This window comes from Balearica regulorum, chromosome W (genome assembly GCF_011004875.1).
Source record: "Balearica regulorum gibbericeps isolate bBalReg1 chromosome W, bBalReg1.pri, whole genome shotgun sequence".
Classification (NCBI taxonomy): domain Eukaryota; kingdom Metazoa; phylum Chordata; class Aves; order Gruiformes; family Gruidae; genus Balearica; species Balearica regulorum.
The window spans coordinates 15,135,482-15,156,589 of NC_046219.1; the positions used below are offsets into that span (position 1 = coordinate 15,135,482).

The window sequence follows — 21,108 nt, forward strand, 5'->3', positions numbered from 1 at the left end:
GTGAAGAGGATGGATACTGGACTCTGATTGGCTGAGGGAGTGGGTGCAGCCCCAGGGTCTCTGATTGGTGGAGGGAAATGAGGAGGGGCAAGGAGTGGTCCCACTGTTTATGCACTCTACAGGCCCTGCTGTGGAGAGGGCTTCGGTGGTCAGGGAATCTGCTGCCCCCATGATCCCCAGCCCCACAGCACCCCCTCAACCACCAGCACCTGTAGCTGATGGGGACCCATCCCCAGGGACCACCCAGACAGAGCAGGGTCTGCCCCTGAGGAGAAGTGGGGATTGCTGGTCCTGGTCCTGGTCCTGGTCCTGGGTAGTTATGAGGTGAGAGCAGAGTCTGGAGCATGAGGCAGGGGCAACCATGCCCCCTTCTCAGCCTCTGTGTGACACCAGCAGTCACACTCAGGTGTCTGCAGCAAGCACTGGCTCAGCTCATCGGCAGTGTGAATCCTCAGAGGGAGGACATGGCTGACCCCCACTTGGCCTCTTCCACATCCCTGCCCAGCTCCAACAGGGGCTGTAGCCTGGTAGGTCCATCCTCGCACCCACAGCTCATGGACGTGTCTTGGGAGAGTCTTTCCCAGCACAGCTCGACCCTGCCCTGCTGGGGACCAACCACTTAATGCCAACAGTGATGGCGTGGGAAAGAGTATTGGGAACAGGAAGTGCCAGGAGGTGTGGGAGGGCAAGATCAGCTGCACTGACCAAGGTCAGAGCTCTCTCCTGCGTCCCTCATTGTCCTCTGTCCTCCCCTAACCCCCATCCCTGTCCCGCGGGACACTCTCTGCCCACTCGGCATTCCTGTCACGCTCCAGCCCCACTCACTCTTGGTTCCTCCCCATCACAGTGAGCGGGCACCCCCACCATGGGGCATTAGTACTCGGGGTGAGGAGGAGAAGGAGGCAGAGCCCAGAGCCCCCTGGGGTGTCAGCCACAGAGATGAGGCACTCGCTGGGCAGGGGTGATGCCCAGTGGCCGTAAGGTGGGAGGACACAGCCTGTGGGCAAGGATCAGGGACCCCTGGAAACCTTGCCCCACACACATCAGGCAGGGGCGATGCCCAGGTCCCACAGCAGCTTCCCCCAGCCCCTTCCCTGTGGTGCCCTCAGCCTCTGCCCGCCTGGTGTGCCCTGGCTCAGCCGGGGTGCCCTGGGGCGTGCACAGAATGGAGGTGCTCCTGCGGCAGCCTGGTTGCTCCCTCACCTCTACCTCCATTGCATCAGGGTACTGTCCCGCTCAGCCTCCCGACCCCAGCCAGAGCACAGGTCTGTCTTCAGGGACTCCTGCTGCTGCAAGACTGGGAGGCACACCACTGCTGCAACACCTTCCTCTACTGCCCTGGTTGCATTTCGCACCAAGATTGCCTGCCAGGCCAACAGGGATGTTTTGGGTGATAGGTCCGAGGCAGGGTCAGAGCCATGGCTGGGGTGAAGAAGCAGCTGGGGATACGTGGGTCACAACACCCACTCTGTACTGAGAAGCGTCCATTAAACAGCTGTGTCCAACTAGCCTCTGGCTGGCACGCTTACAGGGCTTCTGGCTTCTCCCAGGGAATTTCTGGTGACCCTGTTCTGTTTAACATCCTGCCCTGGCCTCGGGTCCCTGTTCCATCAGGCAGGCTTGGCCTCATGTCCCCAAAGTATCCTACAGCAGTGATGGGGGGAGGCCAGGGGGTGCGCCCAGGACCCTGCAAACTCAGGGTGCCCCACGTCTCGCCAGGAGAGCAGGCGGTGGGGAGAGTGCCCAGCTGGCCCCACAACTGCTCCAGCCCCTGCAGCAGGGGGGACACTCATCCACCGGGACAAGGGTGGTCCTTGCCCATGGAGGCACTGGAGGCTGCAAAGAGACAGAGGGAGAGCACTGGACACAGGGGATAGATAGATGCTGAGAACAGGCTGTTTGCAGTGGTGCTGGGAAACCCAAAATAACCCCATGGAGACATGAAGGGTCCCCAGGAGGACGTGTTTGGAGAATGGTCCCGGTGGCTGGAAGCTCCTCCAGTGCTAGCCAAGTCCATGGAGCACCCAGGGAAAGCTACAGCTGTTGCTCTTGGCACATGGTCTGCAGGAACCAGGCTGCTGGCAAAGGGGGCGCACCTGCCCAAGGAGGCCTTCCTTGCACAGTGCCTGTGCTGCAGCTGAGAGAGGAACAGGGCTTCAGAAGTGGATCCAAGGGTAATTAGGAGGGGGATGTTGCCCTGGCAGCATCCATAGGGTCTGCAGGGAGACAGCTTGTTGCTAAAAGCTGGACTTGGATATTGCAGCCCATTCCCAAGTCAGAGGGGCTGCCATTGCATCCAGACCACAGTGGTGGTGTCCAGCTGGCCCCCTGGAGAGCAGAGAGTGTTTCAGACCCTGGAAGCTGGATTAGCTGTAAAAGCTCCTGGGAGAGGCACCCATTGCCTTGAGGAAGAGGGTAGGCACCCAGAGGAAGGAGGAGATGGCAGTGGTTTGTGTTCCTGAAGCTGGGGTGCCATGGGTGGGCAATGCCATGGGCTCCCTGCATGGAGGGAAGCCCCAGGGAAGCCCTTGCCTGGGGAGATGGTGTTAATTGCTGCATTATCGCGCCTGCTGCCAGAGTTTGAGAGTGAACTGGGGCAGAGCGCAGGTCTTGGGGACCCTGGGGGTGAAGCACCCACTGCCAGCACCCCAAATCCATGCTCTGAGCACCCTGCAGGATCAAAGCAGATCCTCCCCCTCCCCAGACCCTGAGCCAGCCCCACTCTGCACCCAGCCCTTCCCTGCACCTGCCCCCTGGGGACAAGGCACAGGCAGCCTCAAGGTCTGGGCAGGAGGACATGGTGGGAGAGTGGGTAGGGTGGTGCTGTGGCATCTCTTAGCTGTCACCTGCTCCTCTGGGACTGGTGACCTCATGGGCAATGTTACCCTGTCCCCAGGAAAGGCTCCACAGCCTGCAAACCACCCTCCTAAATGCTGGTGCAAACCTTCCCCTGCATGTTGGTGCAAACCTCTTCACCACCTGAATGCTGGTGCAAATCTCTCCCCAAATGCTTGTGCAAGCTTCTCACTAAACATCAGTGCAAACCTCTCCCTGAATCCCACTGAATTCTGGTGCAAATTTATTCCCAACTGCTGGTGCAAATCTCTCCCCGAATGTTGGTGCAAATCTCCCCAGCTGTATTGGGTCTGGCTGAGATGGAGTTAATTCTCCCCACAGCAGCCCTCATGGTGCTGTGCTGTGTATTGGTAGCTAGCAAGGTGTTGATAACACACCAGGGTTTTGGCTACTACTGAGCAGTGCCAGCACACATCAAGGCTGTCTTTCCAACATTTCTTTTTCCCCAGCAGCAGGCTGGGGGTGGGCAAGATCTTGGGAGGGGACACAGCTAGGACAGCTGACCCAAACTGACCAAAGGGATATTCCATACCATATGACGTCATGCTCAGCAGTAAGAAACTGAGAATAGGGGGAGGAACAGGGCGGGGGCATTCGTTGTTTTTTTCTTTACAATGTTTGTCTTCCGGAGTAAGGGGCACGCTTACTGAAGCCCTACTTCCCAGGAAGTGGCCGGACATCGCCTGCTGATGGGAAGTAGAGAATAATCTTTGCTTTTTGCTTTGCTTCCGCATGTGGCTTTTTGCTTTAGCTACATTAAACTGCCTTTATCTCGACCCACGAGTTTGGGATTGTTTTTTCTCCATCTTCCCTTCTCCCCTCCCTGCCTTGCTGAGGAGGCGAGTGATAGAGCGGCTCTGGTGGGCACCTGGCCCCCAGCCAGGGTCAACCCACCACAGTCCTTTTTGGCGCCCAACGTGGGGCTTGACAACGGCAGTTTAGTATTAAGAGTGCTACAGCTATAGTAGTTATTAAGTTGCAAGCTCCTGTGCAGGTCATGGGGTTTGTTAGCTGTGCTGCTTATCTCTATTTTGCTAAACTTAGGAACATGCTGATACAAACAATGGCTGCTCTGTGCTTTGGCCTAGTGTTGATGGTCTTACTGTGCTGGGGGAGCTATTTCATGGGGAGGATGAAGGAACTTGGGAGCATGCTAGTACAAACAATGGTTATGTGCATGGCCCTGGCATCGATGTTATTGCTGTGCTGGGGGAGCTATCTTGTGGAGATGATGGGGGAATACATCTCTCTCTCTCTACCCGGGTTTGACGTAGATGGTTTCATTATGCAGGCTCCTAAGGTCCTTGTTCACCCTTATGTAAGCTCATTAATATTACTAATTAATACTGCTGGCATATTACGGGTGTTGTGGAGTTTGGTTTTGTCCTGGTTTAAGGGGAGACAACTTTTAAGTGAGGCAATACTGAAACGTGCCCTGAGGCAGCCAGTCCCCGGGGTGGCAGGGTGTGTGGAAGGATTTGGGCAGGTTCCTAGGGCGATTATCACCTCCTATAGCCTGGAACTTCACACCTGAACAGGCAAGCAATCCCAGCAAACTGACACGCCACCTGATAGAAGGGTGTCTTGCCTACCCCAATGAAAACCAACAGCTTCTAGCACTGTACTGGGGCCTGGCCTGGGCCTATGGAGCCACAGTGCAGAACTCTCAGAGGACTGTGGTTGAGGAAGGCACCCAAACTGCAGCTGAGGACACCGTGGCTGAGATAGGGACACAAACAGTAAGAACTACAGTAATTGCCCCAGTAGTAAAAAAGAAACAGTGGACCAGGAGGTCAACAGGTCCCTATCATCGATTAGTAAGGGAAGAGGAAGAAGAGGAGGAGAGGTTTGAGCAGGAAGCTGGTCCTTCAGCAAAGAAGTGGGAGGAAGGAGTGAGAGAAATAAGACAAGAAGCAGAAACTACCCGGTCTCTGACCTCATCCGAACTTCGAGATATGCGGAAAGATTACAGCCGCCAGCCTGGTGAGCGGATTGCTGCCTGGCTGCTTCAATGCTGGGATAATGGGGCCGACAGTCAGCAATTGGAAGGCAGGGAAGCCCAACAGCTGGGATCCCTAGCTAGAAACCGAGGAATTGAGAGGGGAATTGGAAAAGAGACAGCAATTTGCAGTCTCTGGAGACGGCTGCTTTCAAGTGTGAGGGCAAGATACCCATTCAAGGAAGATCTTGTTAACTCCCCAGGAAAGTGGACCACCGCAGATGAAGGCATCCAGTACCTGAGAGAACTAGCGGTGTTGGAAGTCATCTATAGTGATCTAGATGATGAGGAGGTCTCCAAAGATCCAGAGGATGTCCTGTGCACACGGGCCATGTGGAGGAAGGTGATTCAAAGTGCCCCAGCATCGTATTCTAACAGCTTGGCAGCAATGTATTTCCCAGATATGGACACACCAACTGTGGAGAAGGTGTCTTCTTGGCTTCAGAACTTTGAAGAAAACCTCTGTACCACCTCCTCCTCCCTATGGGCCAGCACGTCGGCTGTCAGAGGTACCCCAAGAAATCAGTCATCTCCTGCTCCGGTCAGAGGGAAAGGGAGCCCCAGGCATATGCCACGTGGTACACTCTGGTTTTTCCTGCGTGACTAAGGGGAGGACATGAGGAAGTGGGACGGTGAACCCACCTTTAAGTTGGAAGCCCGTGTTCGTGAACTAAGAGGGAAGACAGCTGTTAAGAAGGGGACACCCAAGAAGGCTGTCAGTGTAGTTGCTACAGAGACACGAGAAGGCAATCAGCGATCTCCCAGATGTAAAACTAAAATCACCTCCCTTGATCCTGGTGAGGGGACATCTGGTCTGTCACCGCGAGGGTCAGACAGTGAATACTCTGACCAGGAACAGGAATAGAGGGTCCCTGCCTTCGGCCAGGAGGAGGAAAGGGATGACCGGGTATACTGGACTGTGTGGATTCGATGGCCTGGCACATCAGACCCACAGAAGTATAAGGCTTTGGTAGACACTGGTGCACAGTGTATACTGGTACCATCAGGGTATAGGGGCACAGAACCCATCCGGATCTCTGGAGTGACAGGGGGATGCCAAGAACTGTCCGTATTGGAGGCTGAGGTGAGCTTAACAGGGGACAAGTGGGAGAAGCACCCCATTGTGACTGGCCCGGAGGCCCCTTGTATCCTTGGCATAGATTACCTCAGGAGAGGGTACTTCAAGGACCCAAAGGGGCACCGATGGGCTTTCGGTGTAGCCACTGTGAACACAGAGAAGATCAAACAGTTATCTACCCTGTCTGGTCTCTCAGAAGATCCCTTTGTTGTGGGATTGCTGCAAGTTGAAGAACAACAGGTGCCAATTGCTACCAGGACAGTGCACCGGCGGCAATATCGCACAAATCGAGACTCCCTGGCTCCCATCCATGAGCTGATTCATCAACTGGAGAACCAGGGAGTCATCAGCAAGACTCATTCACCTTTTAATAGTCCCATATGGCCAGTGCAAAAGTCTGATGGAGGATGGAGGTTAACGGTGGACTATCGTGGGCTAAACGAAGTGACACCACCACTGAGTGCTGCTGTACCAGACATGTTAGAGCTCCAATATGAATTGGAGTCAAAAGCAGCCAAGTGGTATGCTACAACTGACATCGCTAATGCATTCTTTTCAATTCCTTTGGCAGCCGAATGCAGGCCACAGTTTGCTTTCACTTGGAGAGGTGTTCAATACACCTGGAATCGACTGCCCCAGGGGTGGAAGCATAGTCCTACTATTTGTCATGGACTAATCCAAACTGCACTGGAAAAGGGTGGTGCCCCTGAACATCTACAATACATCGATGACATCATTGTGTGGGGCAATAAGGCAGAAGAAGTATTCGAGAAGGGAAAAAGAGTAATTCAGATTCTTCTGAAAGCTGGTTTCACCATAAAGAAAAGTAAGGTCAAGGGACCTGCACAAGAGATCCAGTTTTTGGGAATAAAATGGCAGGATGGACATCGTCATGTGCCTATGGATGTGGTTAACAAGATAGCAGCTATGTCTCCACCAGCTAACAAGAAGGGAACACAAGCCTTCCTGGGCCTTGTAGGGTTCTGGAGAATGCATATTCCAGGTTATAGTCAGCTTGTGAGCCCTCTCTATCGAGTAACCCGGAAAAAGAACTATTTTGAATGGGGCCTTGAGCAACAACAAGCCTTTGAGCATATCAAACAGGAAATAGCTCGTGCAGTAGCTCTTGGACCTGTTCGGACAGGACCAGCTGTACAAAATGTACTCTACACTGCAGCTGGGGAGCATGGCCTCACCTGGAGCCTCTGGCAGAAAACAGCAGGAGAAACCCGAGGTCGACCATTAGGGTTTTGGAGCCGGGGGTATTGAGGATCAGAAGCCCACTACACCCCAACTGAAAAAGAGATCCTAGCAGCATATGAAGGGATTCGAGCTGCTCCAGAAGTTGTTGGTACAGAAGCGTCTCTCCTCTTGGCACCGCGATTGCCTGTGCTACACTGGATGTTCAAAGGAAACATTCCCTCTACACATCACGCAACTAGCACTACATGGAGTAAGTGGGTAGCACTAATCACACAGCGAGCTCGACTGGGGAAACCCAACCACCCAGGAATTCTGGAAGAGATTATGGACTGGCCAGAAGGTAGAGATTTTGGAGCACTGCCTGAGGAGGTAGCTTGTGCCAAAGAGGCACCACCATATAATGAGTTACCAGAAGACGAAAGGCGTTATGCTCTGTTTACTGATGGATCCTGTCATGTTGTAGGAAACCATCGGAAGTGGAAAGCTGCTGTATGGAGTCCCACACGACAAGTCGTTGAGGCCACTGAAGGAGAAGGTGAGTCAAGTCAGTTCGCAGAAGTGAAAGCCATTCAGTTAGCCCTAAAGATTGCTGAACGAGAAAAGTGGCCAGTACTCTACCTCTATACTGACTCCTGGATGGTGGCAAATGCCCTATGGGGGTGGCTACAGCAGTGGAAGAAGACCAATTGGCAGCGCAGGGGTAAACCCATCTGGGCTGCTGCATTGTGGCAGGACATCGCTGCCCGGGTAGAAAACATGGCTGTGAAGGTACGTCATGTGGATGCTCACATACCCAAAAGCCGTGCCACTGAAGAACATCAAAACAATGAACAGGTAGACAAGGCTGCCAAAATTGAAGTAGCTCAAGTGGACCTGGACTGGGAGCGTAAGGGTGAGCTATTTGTAGCTCGATGGGCCCATGAAACATCAGGACATCTAGGGAGAGATGCAACATACAGGTGGGCTCGTGATCGAGGGGTGGACCTGACCATGGAGGCCATCACACAAGTCACTCGTGAATGTGAAATATGTGCTGCAATCAAGCGAGCGACACGAGTAAAATCTCCCTGGAATAGAGGGCGGTGGCTGGGTTTTCGATATGGCGAGGCCTGGCAGATAGACTATATTGGGCCACTGCCACGAACACGCCAAGGCAAGCGCTACATACTCACCATGGTGGAAGCAACTACTGGCTGGCTAGAGACATTTCCTGTAAACCATGCCACTGCCCGAAACACCATCCTAGGCCTTGAAAGGCAAATTTTATGGCGACATGGTACCCCAGAAAGGATTGAATCAGACAATGGGACTCATTTTCGAAATAACGTCATAAGCTCCTGGGCAAAGAAACATGGCATTGAGTGGGTGTATCACATCCCCTATCACCCACAAGCCTCTGGAAAGATGGAGAGATATAATGGACTGTTAAAGACTATGTTGAGGGCATTAGGTAATGGGGCATGGAAGCACTGGGATACAAATTTAGCAGAAGCCACTTGGCTGATTAATACCAGAGGATCTGCTAACCGTCCTGGTCCTGCCCAAACAAAACCCCTGCATACTGTGGGAGGAGACAAGGTCCCTGTAGTACACATGGGAAAGTGGCTGGGGAAGGCGGTGTGGATTGCTCCTCCCATGGGAAAAGGCAAACCCATTCCTGGGATTGTCTTTGCTCAAGGACCTGGGTGTACTTGGTGGGTAATGCAAAAAGATGGGGAGACCCGGTGTGTGCCTCAAGGAGATTTAACCTTGGGGTAAAATAATCTGTAATGTGAGCTGTACGTTCTAGGAAGTAATGTAGAAGGAATGACCCAAACCAATGAAGAGCAAGTTTTGCAAGGAGCCAGATGAATGCAACAACAGCCCAAAGCAAGCCAGTGTTGGTGCCCAACAACTGAACCTGAACACCCATCCTGACAGATTGGGCCCAAGTCATAGCCGGTTCATGAACATCTGGAGGAGCAGAGGAAGCTCATGGAATGGGAGAATAACATCTATCTGTTAAAGGGCTGGAAACAGTAGTTAATAAGAAGTAAATACAATGAAACAGTTATATATATATATGTATTAAAGTGTGTGGAGCGTGAGCACGACACAAATGGTATGGAATAAGGGGTGGAGATTGTATTGGGTCTGGCTGAGATGGAGTTAATTCTCCCCACAGCAGCCCTCATGGTGCTGTGCTGTGTATTGGTAGCTAGCAAGGTGTTGATAACACACCAGGGTTTTGGCTACTACTGAGCAGTGCCAGCACACATCAAGGCTGTCTTTCCAACATTTCTTTTTCCCCAGCAGCAGGCTGGGGGTGGGCAAGATCTTGGGAGGGGACACAGCTAGGACAGCTGACCCAAACTGACCAAAGGGATATTCCATACCATATGACGTCATGCTCAGCAGTAAGAAACTGAGAATAGGGGGAGGAACAGGGCGGGGGCATTCGTTGTTGTTTTTTACAATGTTTGTCTTCCAGAGTAAGGGGCACGCTTACTGAAGCCCTGCTTCCCAGGAAGTGGCCGGACATCGCCTGCTGATGGGAAGTAGAGAATAATCTTTGCTTTTTGCTTTGCTTCCGCGCGCGGCTTTTTGCTTTAGCTACATTAAACTGCCTTTATCTCGACCCACGAGTTTGGGTTTGTTTTTTCTCCATCTTCCTTTCTCCCCTCCCTGCCTTGCTGAGGAGGCGAGTGATAGAGCGGCTCTGGTGGGCACCTGGCCCCCAGCCAGGGTCAACCCACCACACCAGCAAAAGTCCCAGAGGCTTCAACCCAAAGGATGGGGATGATCCTGTAGGATTTAAGGCTGGGGCAGGAATGGGCTGTCCAGCCCAGCCCATCCCACCCCACCCCCCCAGACCATGTGAGGAAGGAAATCCCAGGGGTGGAAAATTCATGCTGTAGTGGTGGTGCCCATGCAGCCCATGGGTGTATTGCCCCAGGTTCATCACCCACTGCTGGGTGCCACACAGTAGGCACTCTGCTCCCCATGGGGCAGCTCCCCAGGGGAGGTTCCCAGCCCCAGGGCTCCAGCCCAGTATCACCCAGCCCGGGGCCAGGGGCAGCATTGCAGGGCCCTGGGGAGCAGCTCCAGCTCATACATTATGTTTTGCAGCAGGTCAGAGCATCAGCCGCCCTTCACTCAGGTGATCCTGCTGTCCACAAGGAGCCCAAAGCATCTTGTGTTGCCTGCCCTGCCCAGCTCAGGGTGTTCCTGCTGTCCCATGAGGACCCCAGATGTCTGGGGGTGGGGGGTATCAGGGTCCCTCTCTATGGAGAGGTTGCACTCTCTGCTGGGGTGCATGGCCATTGCACAGGGCTGTCGAGCCACCTCAAAAACGTCTGCTTGTGGGGAAGATGGGTGCTTGGTTTTGCACCTCAGGGTGCAGGATAGCACACTCCTCCAAGCCTGGGCACCTCTGTGTGTCCCTGGGGCTCCCCTGGGCTTGTCCAGGTGCCATCAGGTCTGATGCGCCCCAGATGGGACGTGACCACAGTGTACCTCACACCAGAGCCAGCCACCCCTTGGGGATGTGAGCAGCAAGCTGTGCTGATATGGGAGGGGACAAAGGTGGCCCAGCGGGCTGAGACAGTGTCACCATGAGCCATGGCACCCTGCCATCACTGGGGCAAGATGTCAGAACTTCATCCCATCACTGCCACAGGGTTGGTCAGGGGACACCAGCAAGAAAAGAGGGTTCTCTGGGCAGTGTGTGGCAGTGACAGCAACAGCCACAGCTCCCAGAGGCACTACCACCCTCATGTCCCCAACCATCCTTCCCCTCCCAGGACAGAGCAGGAGTGACCATGCAGAGCGGGGACAAGTGTCCCCATTTAGCAACACCCCCTCAGAGGTGAACAGGGTGAGGAGGGGATGAAGCTGAGGGGATTTAGGGTGCGGAGCCAGGGCAAGGAGGTTGGGCCACCCAGGAGTGACCCCCTCACCACAAGTTAGGGTCCCTAGAGGGACCAGGGCCCTCCGGGGAGACCTCTGGGTGGATTAGGGGTCAAGAGGGCTAGGGAGGAGGGCAAGGGGCTGTAAGAAGCCCCCCTGCCCCAGCAGAGAGGTGGCCACAGGGTGTCATCCCTGCACCACACCAGGAGCAGGCAATGCCACTTTCAGACCTGCACACTTGCACAGTCATCTCTGGCTGCCGTGCCAGGGCTGGGGGCACGGGCCAGTGTGGCCAGTGGGAGATGAGAGTATCCCATAAGGCTGTCTTGGTGGAGCAGATGGGCTAGCATCACTGCACTGGCGGTGCCTCCATCATCACGCAGCCCATCCTTGAACCCAGCCATCAGTCTCACAACCATCGGAGCATGCCGGGAGGAGGGATGCAGGGACTCGCCAGATGGCATTTTATAGGGTGGGTTGTGCCCTTCTTCTCCTCCTGTGCCAAACTTGGCTCTGACCCCAATCTCTGCCCAATAGCACCCTCCTCCTCTGTGGTTATCTGCCCACAGCAGGTGAGCGATGAGTACACTGGATTTGTGCAGCAAGGTTTTGGTAGCAGGGGGGCTACAGGGGTGTCTTCCGCAACACCTAATGCAAAAGCAATCAAAAGAGACTTCAGGGTCTTGGGACAGTCAATGAAGGAATCTGGAACACAGGTTATTTTTTCTTCCCTCCTTCCAGTTGCGGGCAGCGACGCTGGGAGGAAAAGATGGACACAGTCCATAAACACATGGATCCGTGGCTGGTGTCACCACAATTTTGGGTTTTTTGACAACGGGATGGCCTACACAGCACCAGGCTTGGTGAACTCAAATGGGACTCACCTCTCTCAAAGGGGTAAAAGGGTCTTTGCCCAGGAGCTAGTGGGGCTCATCAACAGAGCTTTAAACTAGGCTCAAAAGGGGAGGGGGATAACATCAGGCTTGCCTGCAACAAGTTGTGGGATGATGTGCCCAGGTTGGAGGGACGGGGTGCCAGCAAGGGCCCTCAGCCTGTTGCTCAGAGACGTGCTGGACACATTGCCACACGCTCGATATCTAGAGGAGATGAGCCAGGGGCTCCTGAGGCAATAGGAGCCAACAGGGAAACACTGGGAAGATACATCAAAAGAATCCCAGCCACCCCAGCCAATAAGTCAGCCTCATTGGTGGCCCAGCTGAAATGCCTCTATGCAAATGAATGTAGCATGGGGAACAAACAAGAGGGGCTGGAGATGTGTGCACGTCTGCAGGGCTACGATCTTACTGGCATCACAGAGACATGGTGGGATGATTCCTATGACTGGAGTGTTGGGATGGAAGGGTACAGGCTCTTTAGGAAGGACAGGCAGGGCAGATGAGGACGGGGTGTCACTATGTCAGTGACCAGCTGGAGTGCACGGAGCTCCACCTGGGGATGGATGAGGAGCTGACTGAGAGCCTATGGGTCAGGATTAAAGGGAGGGCTGGGGCAGGGGACATCATAGTGGGGGTCTCCTACAGGCCATCTGACCAGGGGGACAGAGCAGGTGAAGCCCTCTATAGGCAGATAGGAGCAGCCTCACGCTCACAAGCCCTGGTCCTTATGGGGGACTTCAACCACCCCGACATCTGCTGGAGGGACAACGCAGCTGAGCGCAAGCAATCCAGGAAGTTCCTGGAATGTGTCGATGACAACTTTCTCCTCCAAGTGATAGAGGAGCCCACGAGGAGAGGTGCCATGCTGGACCTTGTTCTTACCAACAAGGAGGGCCTGGTAGGGGATGTCAAGCTCAAGGGCAGCCTTGGCTGCAGTGACCACAAAATGGTGGAATTCAGGATCCTCAGGGCAGCGAGGAGGGCACACAGCAAGCTCACTACCCTGGACTTCAGGAGAGCAGACTTTGGCCTCTTCAGGGACCTGCTTGGTAGAATACCATGGGACAAAGCCCTGGAAGGAAGAGGGGCCCAAGACAGCTGGCTAATATTCAAGGGTCACCTCCTCCAAGCTCAGGAGCGATGCATCCTAACAAAGAGGAAGTCAAGCAAAAACGCCTGGAGGCCCCTGTGGATGAACAAGGAGCTCCTGGGCAAAGTCAAACAAAAAAAAGGAAGCCTACAGAAGGTGGAAGCAAGGGCAGGTAGCCTGGGAGGAGTACAGAGAAACTGTCCAAGCAGCCAGGGATCAGGTTAGGAAAGCCAAAGCCCTGATAGGAATTAAATATGGCCAGGGATGTCAAGGACAACAAGAAAAGCTTCTATAGGTATGTTAGTGATAACAGGAGGACGAGGGAAAATGTGGGTCCCCTCCGGAATGAAACGGGTGACCTGGTTACCCAGGATATGGAGAAGGCTGAGGTACTCAATGCCTTCTTTGCCTCAGTCTTCACTGGCAAATGCTTGAGCCACACTGCCCAGGTCACAGAAGGCAGGGACTGGGAGAATGCAGAACCACCCACTGCAGGAGAAGATCAGGTTCGAGAATATCTAAGGAACCTGAAGGTGCACAAGTCCAAGGGACCTGATGAGTTGCATCCGTGTGTCCTCAGGGAACTGGCGGATGAAGTGGCTAAGCCACTCTCCATCATATTTGAGAAGTCCTGGCAGTCCAGTGAAGTTCCCACTGACTGGAAAAGGGGAAACATAACCCCCATTTTTAAGAAGGGAAAAAAGGAAGACCCAGGGAACTACAGGCCGGTCAGTCTCACCTCTGTGCTTGGCAAGATTATGGAGCAGACCCTCCTGGAGACTATGCTCAGGCACATGGAAAATAAGGAGGTGATTGGTGACAGCCAACACAGCTTCCCTAAGGGCAAATCGTGCCTGACAAACTTGGTGGCCTTCTATGATGGGGTTACAGTGTCGGCGGATAAGGGAAGAGTGACTGACATCATCTACATGGACTTGGCTGGATGGTCACACTCAAAGAGTTGTGGTCAATGGCTCAATGTCCAAGTGGAGAACAGTGACGAGTGGTGTTCCTCAGGGGTCGGTACTGGGACCGGCGCTGTTTAACATCTTTGTCGGGGAGATGGACAGTGGGATCGAGTGCACCCTCAGCAAGTTTGCTGACGACACCAAGCTGTGTGGTGTGGTCGACACACTGGAGGGAAGGGATGCCATCCAGAGGGACCTTGACAGGCTGGAGAGGTGGGCCCGTGTGAACCGCATGAAGTTCAACAAGGCCAAGTGCAAGGTCCTGCACGTGGGTCAGGGCAGTCCCAAGCACGACTATAGGCTGGGCAAGGAATGGATTGACAGCAGCCCTGAGGAGAAGGACTTGGGGGTATTGATTGATGAGAAGCTCAGCATGAGCTGGCAATCCGCATGTGTAGCCCAGAAAGCCAACCGTGTCCTGGGCTGCATCAAAAGAAATGTGACCAGCAGGTCGAGGGAGGTGATCCTGCCCCTCTACTCCGCTCTTGTGAGACCCCACCTGGAGTACTGCATCCAGCTCTGGGGGCCCCAGTACAGGAGAGACATGGAGCTGTTGGAGAGAGTCCAGAGGAGGGCCACGAAGCTGATCAGAGGGCTGGAGCACCTCTCCTATGAGGACAGGCTGAGAGAGTTGGGGTTGTTCAGCCTGGAGAAAAGGTGGCTCCGGGGAGACCTAATTGCGGCTTTCCAGTACCTGAAGGGGGCCTGCAGGAAAGATGGTGAGGGACTGTTTATCAGGGAGTGTAGTGACAGGACAAGGGGTAATGGGTTCAAACAGAAGGAGGGTCGATTTAGACTAGATGTTAGAAAGAAATTCTTTACTGTGAGGGTGGTGAGGCACTGGAACAGGTTGCCCAGAGAGGTTGTGGATGCCCCATCCCTGGAAGTGTTTAAGACCAGGTTGGATGAGGTTTTGGGCAACCTTCTCTAGTGGAGGGTATCCCTGCCTGCAGTAGGGGGTTTGGACCTAGATGATCTTTAAGGTCCCTTCCAACCCAAACTATTCTATGATTCTGTGAGAAGTTCCTAGAAGCTTCCCCTATGTCCAATAGAGCAAATGCCAGCTGGCTCCAAGATGGACCCGCCACTGCCCAAGGCCAAGCCAATCAGCGATGGTGGTAGCACCTCTGTGATAACATATTTAAGAAGGGGGGGGGGAAAAAAAACCTGCTGCACAACAACAGCCGGAAGAGAGGAGTGAGAAGATGTGAGAGAAACAACTCTGCAGACATGAAGGTTGGTGCAGAAGGAAGGGGCGGAGGTGCTCCAGGAACCAGAGCAGAGATTCCCCTGCAGCCCGTGGTGAAGACCATGGTGAAGCAGGCTGTCCCCCTGCAGCCCATGGATGTTAAAGGTGGAGCAATCTGTTCCTGAAGGTCTGCACCCACGCTGGAGCAGTTCATCAAGAACTGTAGCCTGGGGGAAGGACCCACATTGGAGAAGTTCGTGAAGGACTGTCTCCCGTGAGAGGGACCCCATGCTGTAGCAGGGGAATGATGAGAGGAGTCCTCCCCCTGAGGATGAAGGAGCAGCAGAAGCAGCGTGTGATGAACTGACCGCAATCCCCATTCCCCATCTCCCTGCACCGCTCGGGGGGAGGAGGTAGAGAAATCGGGAGTGAAGTTGAGCCTGGAAAGAAGAGAGGGGTGGGGGAAGATGTTTTTAGATTTGGTTTTATTTCTGATTACTCTGATTTGATTGGTAATAAATTAAATTCATTTTCTCAAGTCGAGTCTGTTTTGCCCATGATGGTAATTGCTGAGTGATCTCCCTGTCCTTATCTCGACCCACGAGCCTTTTGTTATATTTTCTCTCCCCTGTCCTGCTGAGGAGGGGAGTGATAGAGCAGCTTTGGTGGGCACCTGGCATCCAGTCAGGTTCAACCCACCACACTGGGCCATGCATCCCATGTCAGCAGCTGGGACTCAATCCAGGCAGACCCAGGCTCCTACAGTCTGGGGTGGGCTCCATCCTCTGCAGCACCCAAGATTCAGGAGACACCAGACCTTGGAGAAAAGGGAGCAGCTCAGGGCTCCCTCAGGCTCAGCACCCCTTCCCCATGAGATGCACGGGGAGCTGGAGCTTCCTCCTCTCTGTGTCCCCTGGCAGGAGCCCTGAGCACCCCCTCCTCAGACAACAGCACTGCATGGAGCCACTGTATCCTTCCGAGCAGTCGTGGGGTCCATCCACACCAGGCACCGCTGCAGGGCCGGGAAGGATGCTCAGGCAATGGAAATGCAGCCAGGCACCAGAGGTGGTGACAGGGTAGGGACAGTGATGTCCGCCAGCACCTGCTGGGACTGGCCACATGCTGCTTGGGTCCACAGGGAAGTCTGAAGGGAACCGTACGGGACCTGAGCAGGGAAATGGGGTCCCCTTCCCAGCATCTCCCCTAGCATAGTGCCAGGAGCAGCAGGATGAGCTGCCTCAACAGGACACGATCCTATGGGTACCCCAGCACAGGGGTGGTGTGCTCCTCTTCCAGGAGGATGCACGTGGCCTGGGCTGCCCATGGGAGCATGGTTTTCTGCCAGCAGCTGTGCCACCGACTCCTGCCACCCCCAAATTGCTGGCTCAGTGGCCCTGACACCACCTCCTGTTCCCAGCACGCTCACTCCCACTTTTCTCCCCATGGCATGGCTCACTTTAACAGTGCAGAATTGAAATGTGTGTGTTACAGTCCGGGAGTGGGGATGAGGCTGGGTATGAGCTCCATCAGTCAAACATTTATAGGCTATGAGAGCAGGACCACAGTCCAGGATGATGCAGGAAAAGGAAATGAAGGAAGGGGATATAACCCAGCACCTGCCACCATGATTTCATGCCTGTGTGTTTAATAGGGCTTGTCAAATAATCCTGGCTTCTTTATTTAATGACTTTGTAAATCTGGCTGCTAAAACACCACCGCAGACATACCAGGCTGCTGTCAGGTCATCTCTCCAGCACCCTGAGCAATGAGCAATGCCAGGGGAGCACCAAGCAATGCCAGGGGAATGCCACAAGGGCAGCGACCTGCCAGGACCCAGCCCTGGGGACCAGCACTCATCACACCAGCTCCCAAAGGTAATAACACCTCTGTCACTGCCTAGTCCCCTCTGAGCTGGCCTGGCTGGTGCACCATGCCTGGCAGGTCCTTGGGCTGGCAGTGAGGTGGGATTCAGAGGCCACAGCACCACCTCAGCTTCATCTCCCATCTCCTCATCCTCAAAGCAACCTGACATCCTCTTCTGACACCCTTGGCATGGCAACGGCTGTACTGGCACGGCAATGCAGCTCATGGAGGAGAGACAAAAATGTCAGGCAGATTCCCCCTCACCCTGGCCATTCCTCTGCTTTCCAGAGCAGCAAAACCACCCCGTCTCCCCTGGGGTACCTCCAATAGGCTGGGTACAATGGGCCCTGCCAGCCTCCTCTCCCCACCACCCAGCACTGCATGAGATGAGTTGGTGGGTCTCAGTCCAGGTCTCGCAGGTCCTGGCATCCAGGGAGCCGTGCTGGCATGCTGATGTCCCTTGCAGGTCCCCTGCATGGGGAGACCCATACCCTCCCTTACCACTCCCAGAGCAAACACCTTGTTTGAGGGGCATAAATTTGGGACACCAAGGAAAATAGTCCCTCTGGTTTTTGGCTGCCAATGGCTTTTTTTCCCCGCAGCCAGTCCGTCTGCCAGAACAGGCCTGCAGCTCAGGGCCAGCCCTCCCTGTGGCGGGGAGGAAAGGTGCTGGCATTCCCGGGCAGAGGGGGAAATTAAGACTGCCTTCCTCACCCCATTTGGCCAGGGGGATGTCACCCTGACAGCAGGCAGGGAGAGCGGGCAGAGCATCGCTCTCTGCCGGGGAAGGAGATCCGGTAGGGGCATTGGAAGTTACACAACACTGCGCCAAGCAGACAAGGCAGTAAGCGCGGCGGGGGCACGCGCAAGCCCCCTGAGCGAATTCCCTGACGTGACAAACATCTCCCAAAGCCCCCTCGACACCTATTGCACACGCAGGGAGGAGCCCACGCGCCGGCTCTTGCCTGCCTCTAAAGGAAAAGTCTCACCAGAGACAGTGTTGAATTAGTGAATTGCCTCATTCATTCGCCCTCTCCGGAAGCTCTGCCTGTACATGCAAACATACGCGTGGCGTGGGAAGGCACGCACAGCAGACATGTGTGCCCACCCCTACACCCACCAGGAATCCCATCCCCCCCCAGCCACTTTCTTCAACACCCGCTCTGAAATGCAGTCTGCACCCACACATTTCCCTCCATGCTCTGCAGGTGAGGAACCCTGGATGGAGCCAATTTTGCATGCAGCCCACTTCATGGCATGGTTGGGTGACCCCCCACCCTGCACCTTGCACCTCTGCTCCCTGGGGGAGGAAAGCCCCCCTGCCATGTTTTGGTCCCAAATCCAGAGATTCCCATGTGAGAGATGCCCTCTCAGCACGCACATAAGCACTCCCAGCCACATTTGTCCTCCACAGCTTAGAGGAGACCCTTCTACAGGGGATGCTGCTGTAGCAAAAAAACCCTCACTGTGGCCACTCAGGTCCCTCCATCCCCAAAAGCTTGAGCAGAACCTGGCAGGGGCCATGCAGGGCACAGCACATGCATGGCCTGCAGGACATGCATGTGCATGGCCTGCAATGTGTGAACGCCCAGTACCACATCCATGTGGGATGTGCACAGACAGAAACCTTCATTTCTAAGCTGGAAGGTCCAGCCTGTGGTTGTCACCTGGCAAACACTCTCCTGGGATGCACAGGCTCACAGCACACACCTGCATGCAACTCTGGGCAGATGCAAAATGTGTCCATACACATGTGCACACACCTGGCACACTCCACGGTGCACAGCTCTGCAGACCCCATTTGGGGGTTCGGCGCACACAGGGCACACACAGCCATGGTCAGGCAGCAGCAGGGCAGAGCAATGCCTGCAGCCTGCCTGCCTGCTCCCTGGAGAGACCCTGCTCTGCCAGCACATTCTTACATAATTCCAGCCGAGTGTGGGACAAGCCATCACAGCAAGGAGGGAGACAGAGCAGATTTAGCTCATTCCTTTTCCTAGAATAACTTCTTTAAGCCCCGCAAGATGCCCAAGAAAACATCTCATCTCCACGCCCCACCCAGCAGCCTCCCAGCAGCACCAAGCCACAGTGCAGTGACAGCAGCCAACACGACCAGTGCAGCATTGCGCCCCAGCCAGGGCCTCTTTTCACAGGCATCACAACACATACCCGGTCCTATTCTCCCTCCCCTTGTACCAAGAGGAAACACTGATGTACCTGCAGGTACCCCAGGATCTGCGGGATGGCCACCCAGCTCAGTTCCTCCCTCTAATTGCTGCCGCAGATGTGTGCTGATGTCTATGTTGGACAGGGAGTATTTCTTGCAGCTAGGACCACAGCTCAGAGAGCAGCATCAGTGCTGGCATCAGCGTGACCTAGGAACGTGGGCATCAGCCGATGTGCCTCAAGGAAGCAAAAGCATCAGCACCCACAGCCCAGAGCCTGTGCCCTGTCCCCACCCATCCCCTTCCTGGCTGCTCTTCCCATTTGGCTTTGAATATTATTTTTCTTCAATCTTATCTAGAATTTGAGACCAGACACAAAGGCTTGTATGTGCCCAGATCACTTTCCCCCTTCACAAACACCAGTCATTCAATACTGCTCCAGCCTGAGCAACGCTTTAAAGACAGTGGTTTGCCAAAGAGGAGCCCTGCCATTGTCGCAGCATGCAGCAGCTCAGCCCCTCTCCCCAAGCCCAGCACATTGAATGCTCTGAGTTTTTGTTCCCCTCCAGCAGCAGCAGCAATCTCTCCCTCCCACTCCCCACCCTCCTTCGGGCTGTACATTCAGTGCCACTGCCCTTATTGAACACTGAAGCAAAGAGGTAAAAAAAAGGGGCTCTATTTTCTTAACCGTCAATTCTTCCAACCCTTTCTCATGCAGAGACACTGCTGCTCTCCTCATTTGCTCCCTAATTACATGGTGCTGTAACTTTTCCCTCTTTGCTCACTCTCTTCCAACAAATTGGAGGGTGGTATTTGCCAAATCTTGCTTTCACCTTAACCCACTGCCATCCCTGACCAGGCTCAGACATATTTGCTTTACAATGGTCCAGCCAGAAAGAACCAAGACAACTGCAAACAGCTTTATCTTGGTGCCTTGCAGCAGCTCTGGGTACCACATGACAGGCTGAATCCTCTCTGCCCAGCACCATGGGCAACAGGACATGGCTTTGGGAATTAGAGCCCCAATGCTCCAGATGTGGCCCCACAGCTGGCCAGCTGTGCAGGACCTCCAGACACCTTCACATCCCCAGCACATCCTAAGCCTGATGAGCGATTAGCCCCTACAGAGCCCCACAGGGCTTACAGGGCTGCTGGGAAGCATTGGTGAGTGCTGAGGAATAGCCAAACCCCTGCCCTGTCCATTGGTCTGGGTTGAGAGGAGAGCTCAAGGCTCGCTCTGCTTTCAGGGTGTCCTATCAAGTCAGTGTTACAGAGGGGGCTGTGGTAAATACAGATTTGAGCCCAAGTGCTGCCACCAGACCTGTACAATGCAGGTGATGAGTAGGAGCCTCATTTCATCCTGAGCAAGCATGGGAGGAACAGGACAGCAGGTCAGTGGATGCCTTCAAGGTCACCTGGACAAGACCAATCTCCTTTCCCCAAGGAGTAGGGCAATGCATCCAGCAAAAACCCATGCACAGAGCAGCTACCAGAGACATCCTGTTTGAACTGAACTTTGGTCCAGGCAGATGCTCAGCAAGTAGGCCTAACCAAAGTTAATCCTATTGTGTGAGGCTATCAGTGAGAACCCAGCACCAAAAAAAAAAAACCCAAACCAAAACAACAAAAACACCCAAATGGTTTGGCTGGAGTCTGGGCTGATAAGCAGCCAAAACTGCATGAACACAGCAGAAAATCTGACTACAAATCAACTACTTTATAAATATCTGCGGCCATCAGAGTCCATTGAGCTTTTCCTCCATAGCAGCTGGCTGCATGATCTCCCCTTGAGTAGGGACACCTTTCAAGGTTACCCCTCAAGGCTGAGAGATCCCTTACCTGACACCAGACATCGATGGACTGGTAAGTAACACTTTTTTGCATGCATGTAACATTCAAAATATCATGTAAGT

At 54.2% G+C, this 21,108-nt stretch overlaps 1 protein-coding gene and 1 long non-coding RNA gene across 3 annotated transcripts in view; one reads left to right on the forward strand and one right to left on the reverse strand.

Annotated features, from left to right (window-relative positions):
• Positions 1-21,108, reverse strand: part of LOC142599220 (uncharacterized) — a 434,245-nt gene that overhangs the window by 67,421 nt on the left and 345,716 nt on the right. The window lies entirely within an intron of this gene.
• The window catches only part of LOC104635052 (dnaJ homolog subfamily B member 5), a 50,053-nt gene continuing 40,560 nt past the window's right edge, over positions 11,616-21,108 (forward strand). For both annotated transcript variants that reach the window (XM_075739058.1, XM_075739062.1), the window contains exon 1: positions 11,616-11,630. The gene's annotated coding sequence lies outside the window, so the exon portion shown is untranslated. The remainder of the gene's footprint in view (positions 11,631-21,108) is intronic.